Source organism: Apodemus sylvaticus, chromosome 4 (genome assembly GCF_947179515.1).
Source record: "Apodemus sylvaticus chromosome 4, mApoSyl1.1, whole genome shotgun sequence".
Classification (NCBI taxonomy): domain Eukaryota; kingdom Metazoa; phylum Chordata; class Mammalia; order Rodentia; family Muridae; genus Apodemus; species Apodemus sylvaticus.
The window spans coordinates 71622396-71632311 of NC_067475.1; positions in this window are offsets into that span (position 1 = coordinate 71622396).

The following is a 9916-nucleotide window of genomic DNA, read 5'->3' on the forward strand; positions in this document are numbered from 1 at the left end:
TTTAATAAAGAGCTGAACTGCCTATAGCAAAGTAGGAGAGGATAGGCAGAACTTCTGGGCAGAAATAGGAACTCTGGGAAAGAATCAAAGGAATGTGCATGTGAAATGCATGTGTGGGGTAGAGTAGTGGTTGTAGGAGTGTGGGGAGGAGGTGGGGGAGAGGAGGGGTTGTTGGGGTGTGTGTATGATACTCTAGCCAGACACAGAGGAAGAAACAGGTGCTGGGACTGAAGAAAAGGACAAGTTACATGGTGGCTTGGGGCTAGGTGGTCAGATTTACTTAGATGAGCTAGTTGAGTGTCTGCCAAGCTAAGGAAGGCCAAGCTTTTATAATTATTAAGAAGTCTCCATGTTATTACTGATGTGGCTGGCAAGTCTGGCCATAGATATGTTCGTGAAGGAAGCTTTATGAGGTAGACATTGGGGGAAGGAAATTAGGTGGTGTGAGGCACACCCAGCAGACCTGGGTGCTGGTCAGTAAAGAGGGGATAACTGCCCTCAGTTTGGCTCGGTACTATTGAGTCAGTGAGAAGCAGAGGTGGAAAGGTCTCTCCAAAATCTCCCTAGAGTAGAACATGTTTTTCTCCTGATGCACATCTTAGAAAAAGAACTCCAGCTTCTTCAGTCTTTACACTCTAGAATTTCTGCCTGGTACAAAGTTGAACCAGGGGCTGAAATGCCTTCCTGGTTCTGGAGCTTCTTGTTTGGCCTGAGCCACATTACAAGATTTTCAGCCTTGTCCATAGTGCAAAGGCGACAGGGCTGAGTGAACATGGCTTGAATCCTGGGAAACAATGACCCCAGACAGCCTTTTCCTCCTTTTAAGCCTATTTTCTAATGCATTTTGTTAGAGCAGTGGAAAGCTGATTAATATACCATGGTACATTTCCTCCAAAGACACAAAGCACATAACAGAGTGATATGTCTTCTTCCCAGGAAAATGTGAATGAAGGAAATAATGTCTGATTTTTGCCAAGAACCCCAGCAGGCCAGTCTCTTTGGACCCTATCTCCAGGGTACCCTATATAGTTCTAACCATTGAGCTGAGCTCTAAAAATCTAAGTTCTCTATTTGTGCCAGTACTAGGTCATCTCTTAGTGTCCCAGGCTGAAGATCCAAGTTCCAGGCCTACTACAAAGGCAGATCAGACCCAGGACCTACCAACTGGCTTCTCTGGATCCCAATTGATTGCCAGTTGCTATGGTTCTCATGTATACGCAAATTCCAGGTCTGTGCCAGTGTGTACAGGCTCCACTCACACATCAGTTCAAGTACCACATCAATGTACTTGAGGACTTCAGCACCAGGCTTTACCCTTTAAGTGGGTGCACCTAGATTCTACAGGTATGCTGACTGGTCTTGAAATTTCTCTGTACAAGCTCATCTTTGGAGAAATATCTATTTCTTCAGATATGCAGACACTAGCATAGATAGGGCCACATGGATCATGGATCACGGACTAGTTAAATAAACAAAGCAAAACACCAGAAAGAATGCTAAAGAAATAGAGATCTATAAACTGCTAGACAAAAACCTCAAAAATGATTCTCTTCCTGTCTGTTTGGAGTTTGTGGTTCAAGATGTGAGCTCTCAGCCTCCTGATCCTGCTGCCATGCCTGCTGCTAGCCACTGTGTATTCCTGCTATGATGGGTTCCTATTCTCCTAGAACCTGCAAGAAAAAGCACATAGTGCTGTACCCTGACTACCCTCTGAGTTAATGTCCCATCTTGCCCAGTACCAGTTTCTTCATAGCAACCAGAAATGACAGATGGCAGCCAACTGTATCTGCTACCTGAAGGCCCAGTGACGAAGCCTTAAGAAGCAGGACCTCGGCTGGTCATGAACTTAGGAAACCTTGGGTTCACTGACAGAGAGATGCCCATCAGCTGGCCTCCTAGACTGGGGTATCTGCCTTTCCTCCCCACGCCTCTAGGGTATTATCTCCAGTGCTATCCTACCATCAAAGGGTCCTTTACTCTCCCCTCTGCCAGCTGGTGATCTCCTCCATGCATCAGGAGGAAGCTGTCCTTGGAATAAGTAGGATGTGTGCAGTAACAGACTCCAGAAGCCTCTGTGAATTGTGGTCCACCATCTCTCCACACTCTTTCCCAAGATCAGGAGGCTATGCTCAGCCCCTAGGATTCCAGGAGCCCAGCACCAAGGACTCAGGAAATCTGCAACACATTAACCAGGCCTGTGAGGCTCCCCAGTGGCCAGCCTGTACCTATCTTCAACCCTCAATCCTGGAGTGGATAGAGGCTTTATCTCCCCCACTGCTCCTGAGGAGAGCCCTCCTGCCACGTAACTATTACAGTTTGGCTCATGGCCTATGGAGGTCTGTATGTCCAGAATCTTGTACTCCTCCTTCAAGTCTGTGGGGAACACGGGAAGCCTTGAATGAACTTGTGTTGTTCACACCAGCACAGCTGCGTCACGGGGCCAGAAGCAAAGCCTTCCCCATACAGGTTAGAATCAGAATTGGCAAACAAAACCAAACCAGCCAACCAACCAACCAACCAAATAAATAAACAAACGAAAAAAACAAACACTAACAACTTTTTCCGTGTCTAAATGGGAATGTTGGCAGCACATGAAAAACTAGCAACCAAGGCTTCCTGCTCCTGCAACCTGAGACTGCTCCCCTATGGCGACTTCCTAAGGAGACTAGCTCACCCCTTCTCTGTGCTTTATAGTTCCTAGATTCTGTATTGTTGTAGCAGCTCATGCTCCATCAGAGCACGGCCCACCACATCCCAGTCTTTCTGTATGTGTGTCTGTATGTGTGTCTGTGTGTATGTCTGTGTGTGTGTCTGTATGTGTGTCTGTATGTGTGTCTGTATGTGTGTCTCTGTGTGTGTCTGTATGTGTGTCTGTATGTGTGTCTGAATGTGTGCCTGTGTGTGTGTCTGTATGTGTGTCTGTATGTGTGTCTGTATGTGTGTCTGTCTTTGATTCAGTCCGTCGTTGTCCCAGGTTTCCAGGACCAAACTGCACTGATACCATGGAAGCTTGGTCCCTGTTCATCCTCCTGCCCTCCCAGGTGCTCAGCCTCATACAAGGTTTGTCCCCTCACACTGGGGTTCTCTCTTTCTGACTCCTTTGGCAAGAGTAGCGGCAGCTATGGGACTAGTAGCCCCAACTACATTTCTGCCAAGAGAAGAAGCCATTGGCCAGGTTAGCTATTTATGCTTAGCAATAAAGGTTTTGTCCTTAGGGGATGGTGTGGAGGATTCATTCTTAAAAAGTGCAGTGTATACAAAACCATCAGGAAAATGATACAGGAGTAAAATGAAGTGGCTACAGCTGTTAAGTCAGAGTAAACTTAGTAGTTTTTATAACAGAAATGATAGCCTTTTAAAGTCATATGTACTGTTCTAGGAATGGATATGAGAAGACTCTTCAGAGATGTTGGGCATCACAAGCGAAGCCTACCTTAAAATGGTTTATAAAGATAATGGAAGAAATCCTCAAATCTTCTGGTTAAGAACTTACAAGTTGTCAATGATGGTGGCTTTAAGCCAAAGACAGTTAAAAAGAAAGGGCTGAAAAGCACTACTGGATAACCTTTGAGAAGCGTATTTCCAGATGACCTGGACGGACAGCAAAGGAATCAAATCCCTTAAATAAGAATTTTTTGACTTAATAATTTTTAAAAATAAATAATTTTGTACATCAAAAAAATGAAGTGTTCAGCAAGGAGAGGGAAACTAAAAGAAAATGCTTTAGCACAGAGTGACTGAGCTGAGAAGGCAAGGGCAGGTTTCTCAGCAGATGCTCTGCAGCCCGGGAGAGCATTGGCGAGGGGAAAAATTGCTGAATACGAACATTATACCTGGCCAGCCTTTCACTTCAGAAGAGAAAGAGTGGTAAAGACTTCTGTAGAGACACAAGAGTTGAAGGAGTTCACTCCCTTTTTTTAAAGTTCACTTTAAACTTTTTCTCCAAAAATTGAAAACATATAGTTACTGACTTTATACTCCCAGTGGTTGGAATACAGCACAGTACTCAAAGATATGAATACTGCAGAAGCCCTAAGAATCTCAGAAAACCAACCAGGAGCATAAACAGAGATGAGAGCAACTGCCACTAGAGAGAAGACATTGGTCTCTATAACAGAAAAATGACAGAGAAGCAAAGAAATAGAGGGGAGGCAAATACCCAGGAGTGGAAATAGCAGTACTTTGTGGAAAATCTCCATTTCAGAAGAAAAGACTCTAATGATCTCTGGGTTTGAGAGTGAGGGAACAATGTTTAGCTATAGGAGTTGAAGTTTAAGTCAAAGATTCCTGAATAACTAAAACTATAGCTTGTTGGTGACTAAGACTTAATTACAAGGCAAAAACAGCTCTTTTATCTTCCTGCCAAGAATGTGGGTTCTGCAAGGATTATGCAAATTACAAGACATAGCCAGGAAGCAGGCATTACAAGAATACGGTATTAATGGAGTAGTTGCAGAAATGAAAGAAGGTGTCAGTGTAATGTGGAGTTAACTACTTTACCAATGACAGAGACCACAGTATGCGGATGTCCTTTCAGATCACTTGGAAACACCCATGTTTGTGGGTCATCATGTCTCCCGTGATTATTTGTACAGATGGGAGCAATGCCAGTTATATATTTCTGCTTGAGAAGATTCTTGCTTTGTCATTGAATTATCTGCACGATTTCCTGAAGTAGCAGGCAAGGATCTGAAACTCTGTTTAGTGCTAAGAATTAGGAAATGGCTATTCCTGAGTATCATCAAAAAGCAGAGAGAGGTACTTCAATTACTTACATTTGGATTTTTATCAGCACAATTTGAACTAAATCATTTCTTGTACAGAAATGATGTTCTTGGAATGTGTTAGTGTCTAAAATAATGTTTATCTGATTTTTCAAAAACTACTTATTTATTTTTATGTATACGGATGTTTGAGTTATGTGTATGTTTGTCCATTCACATGAGCATGCAGTCCCCATAAAAGTCAGAAGAGGCTGGTGGGTCCCTTGGAACTAGAATTGCAGATGATTGTGAGCTACCATATGTGTGCTAGGAATAAACCTATAAAATTAACTGCTGAACTGTTTCTTTAGCCCCTAGAAAATGTTTTTGTTTTTTTGTTTTTTTGACTGGTCTACAGAGTGAAAATGTTTTAAATAGACTTCATTAAATAAAAAGAATCTATAGTAGATTTAGAAAAATAAAATGAAAGGAATCAAAACTTAGGAAAAACTTAGGATAACAAAAATCAATAAAATACAGATCAGGATTCCTCAGAAAAATGTTCATAGTGCCTGAGGACCCAGCTATACAACTCCTGAGCATATACCCAGAAGATGCTCCAACATATAACAAGGACACATGCTCCACTATGTTTGTAGCAGCCTTATTTATGATAGCCAGTGTTGGTACCGAGACAAACAGCTGTGGAATACACCCATTTCTCTTCAGTATTTATGAAACATTCTCCAACATAGCTCACATGCTAGGTCACAAGGTAACCTTTGATTTAAAAGAGTTGAAATGGTATTAAGTATGTTCTCCCCTTTGCCACATGTTGTGAAACTGGAACTCCATAACAGAAGCAAAACTGAAGAGTCACAAATATGGGATACTGAGTAACAACCCCCATAAGGGTTGTTACTTAAGTCAAAACGAAACCAAAAGAAAAAATAAAAAAATAAAAACTGTCGGTGACAAATGAAAATGGAAGCAACACAGCGAAGGCACAGCAGAAGCCATTCTTGGGAAGAAGTTATCAGGACAATCTCTTACAGGAATGGAAGGGAGATTTCCGTAAACAGCAGCCCACGCTGGGAGGGACTCGGAAATCAGAGCAAATGTATCCACAGTTAGTAAGAAGAGGAATAAAGACCAGAGCAGAAATGAAGGAAAAACAAAAACCAGAAGAAAACAAAACAGAAACCAAAACCAAAACCAGAAACAGGAAGAGTAAGCAAAACTAAGATCTGAGCCCTTTGGAAAAGACTAAAGAAACAGAAAATCTAAAGATTTAGCAAAGGCGAGTTAAAAAGAACAACAACAACAAAAATCAAACAAATATAATTGGAAACAGAAGAGAACATATTAAAGCTCACGATACAGACATGCAGAAGATCACGAGATGGCTGCAAATAGCCATAAGCAGACAGATGCCTCTTTGCAAAAGAAATGGACAAATTCCCTGAAGTAGAACTCACTAATTCTCAGTCATGAAGGAGTAAAAAAACCAGAACAAATAAGTAACAAGGAAACTGAATAAAAACCTACCCACTACACACACATACACACACACACACACACACACACACACACACACACACACACACACACACACACACTGATGTTTTCACAAGTTGATTCTATTAAGCACACTTGGCAGTCTGGGGACAACTCAGCAGAGCTGCTTCTCTCATTCCAAATGCTCTAGCAATTGGAGACAGGGGGACAGTTACAAACTCACTTTAAAAAAAAACAAACAAAACAGTTTTTTTTTATTTATGTGAATACACTGTAGCTGGTAGACACACCAGGAGAGGGCATTGGATCCCATTACAGACGGTTGTGAACCACCATGTGGTTGGTGGGAATTAAACTCAGGACCTTTGGAAGAGCAGTTAGTGCTCCTAACCACTGAGCCATCTCTCCAGCTCCAAACTCACTTTTATGAGGCCAGTGTTATACTGAAGTCAAATGAGGACACTGTAGGAAGAGAAATTATAACTCAATATCTCTGATGAAAAGAGATGTAAAAGTTCTCAACAGAACAATATTCTATCAAATTTGACAGACCACTAAAAAGATCATGGTTCATGATCGAGTAAGATCTCTGGGTTGCTACAAATAAGTTAATAAATGTGATCAAAATCACACTGATGGAATAAAAAAAAAAAGATCACAAATACATACCAAAATCAACAAACAAACAAACAAAACACCTAAAAAATCCTAACAAAATCCAACATCAATTCTTGATTTAAACTGTCAACAAACCAGGTAATAATCCCACACACCTTTAATCCCAGCACTCAGGATGCAGAGGCAGCAGGACTTCTGTGAGTTCTAGGCCAGCCTGGCTGCTCTACATAGCTACACAGAGAAACCGTCTTGGAAAACAAAACAAAACAAAGCAAAGCAAAACCTGACAAGAAATTAGATACAGAAGGAATGTGCCTCAGCATAGGGAAGACTGTATGTGAAAACATTTAACAATCACTTAATTTCTGTATAGTAACAATGAAATATAGAGAATGGGATGGTATTAGTTAAAGGGTACAAAAGTTTCAATTATACAAGATGAATCAGTTTTAGAAATCTAGTGTATAACATAGTGACTGTACTAACTGTATTATATTACAAGGAGTAGGTCTTGCATGTTCTCCCTACATAAGAAAAGGATAACTATGTCTCCTCCCTCTCTCTCTCTCTATATATATATATACATATATGAATAGTTTAACTATATATATATAAACATATACACATACAACATAATCATGTATGTATATATATACATACATAGTCATGTGTGTCTTAAATATTTGTCAATAATATCTCAGTAGAGCTGGAAACAGTTGTATATAGAGAGGTATAACATAGAGCACATTAATGAATGCAGCACTCACCCTAAAGTGGGTGTGCCTAATTTTTTATTTATATTAAACTAACCGAAGACAAAAAACACACGTTGTTGTTATTCTGGCCTTCCTTAGCTGAGGAGCTGCTGTTCTTAGGCAACCACCCAGCATTAGCTGGCCTATGCAGGCTAATCACGTGCTGAGTCCCTGAAGATGTTGCTACCAGGTGATCCAACTTCTGAATCTTTGAGCAGGACTAAGAATCAGGTGACAGATTACAGAGGTAAGGCATGTCTCCTGAGTCAATACCGCTAGTCCAGACAGGTCTGTGGGCTCCAACAAAGTGTAAACATTCGGGATGTGTGCGGGAAATGGAAATATATTGAGGCCAAACTATATAATGGCTCCTTTTGCTGTGCAGACCTAAAGTCCTTAAGCCTACCCAAGTTTCCAAGAGCAGTGGGCCTGCTATAGAGTTATTTCTCTTTTCAAACAAAATTTTTTTTTGTTTTTATTTTTATTTATTTAATTAATTATTTGAGAATTTTCTACAAGAATTTTAATCGTATTCATCCCTCCCATAACTCCCAGACCCATTCCTTTTTCTCTCTCTACTCAACTTTATGGTCTCTTCTTAAATTCTCTCTCTCTCTCTCTCTCTCTCTCTCTCTCTCTCTCTCTCTCTCTCTCTCTCTCTCTGTGTGTGTGTGTGTGTGTGTGTATGTGTGTGTGTGTGTGTACGTTCCTAAATATGTAAGTAAAACTTGCTAATTCTTGTATGCATGCTTTCAGGGCTGACCATTTGGTATTGGATAACCAAGCAGAATGCTCTTCCCTGGGGAAGACTGTCTCTCCTGTTCTCAGGATTCTTTAGCTGCCTCTATTTCTTTGTTCAGGCCAAGGCCACAAGAGCTTTCCCCTTCTGTGTTAACATGTATATTGGTGTTGTCTTTGTTTAGGTCTTATTTAGGTAGTTGTGTTAATGGGACTTCATGGGCATAGGAGATACAGCCTCATAGCAAGCTTCCTGTTCCTCTGGCTCTTACAATCTCTCCACTCCTTTTATAATGATCCTTGAGCTTTACGTCTAGTTGTGTTATAGATGTATGAGTTGGGACTGGCCTCCACAGGTCTGCATTTTGATTGGTTGCGTTTTTCTGTAATGGTCTCCATTGCAAAGAAAAGTTTCCTTGATGAGGGTTGAGAACTATACTTTATCTGTAGATGTAAGAATAAATACTTAGAATGTATTTCAATATAGCATCAGATTTGTGCTGCTGTATGGAACTCTAGAGCGTAGTTGGTGTATCAGAGGTTATATCCTCTAGAACATAGTTGGTGTATCAGAGGTTATATCCTTAAAATACAAAAAACAAAAAGCAGAAAAACGAACTCATCCTCTCCCAGCAGTTACAAGTTGCCAATAACTCCTCAGCTAGGCGTGGAATCTCTTGCCAGTTTACTCACTCATGCTGGGATTTATCTTTCAAAACTATCATAACTACCCTGAGCCTATGCGTGCCACTGCCCTGATAAGTGCAGAAAACTCTTTATTGTAGTCATCTCCCACCTCTGGCTTTTGTAATTTTTCCACCCTCTCTTTTGAGATGACTTCTGAGCTTTGAGAGGAGGGGTGTATGTCGATGTATCATGTAGGACTTGCCACTCATAAGTCCCTTATTCTCTGTCTCTGTGTTAATTGTCATCCACAGCAAAAAGAAGCTACTCTGATCAGAGTTGAGATATGTGAGTACAGTGATATGCCATTTAGAATCAGTTTACTACTATGTCTGTTAAGTACAATAATAACAGGTTCTCCCCTAAGGTCTGTGGCCTGTCTAGCTACAGGTTCATGGCCCCAATAATGGTGTCGGTTATGGGTTTCATGGTGTGGAACAAGTATTAAATCCATTTAGAAGGTAATTGGTTACTCCTTATAGGAAAGTGATTGCTGCCACTATTGTAATCTTGCTAGACCTGTCATTACTGTATCTCACAGGACTCATGGCTAGGTAAGACTGATGATTACTTTTTTCTACCTATAGCATATACAGTACCTTCCAGCTCTATGAATAGCCAGTAAGGCTAAAGCTTTCAGGTCAGTACCCGCTTGACCTCTTTGTATCCTATGACTTAAGAATATGATGTCTTAGCCGGGCAGTGGTGATGCACGCCTGTAATCCTAGCACTCTGGGAGGCAGAGGCAAGCAGATTTCTGAGTTCGAGGTCAGCCTAGTCTACAGAGTGAGTTCCAAGACAGCCAGGGATACACAGAGAAACCCTGCCTCGAAAAAGCCAAATCCAAAAATCCAAAACAAACAACAGCACCAACAAAAGAATGTGATGTCTTCAGTAATA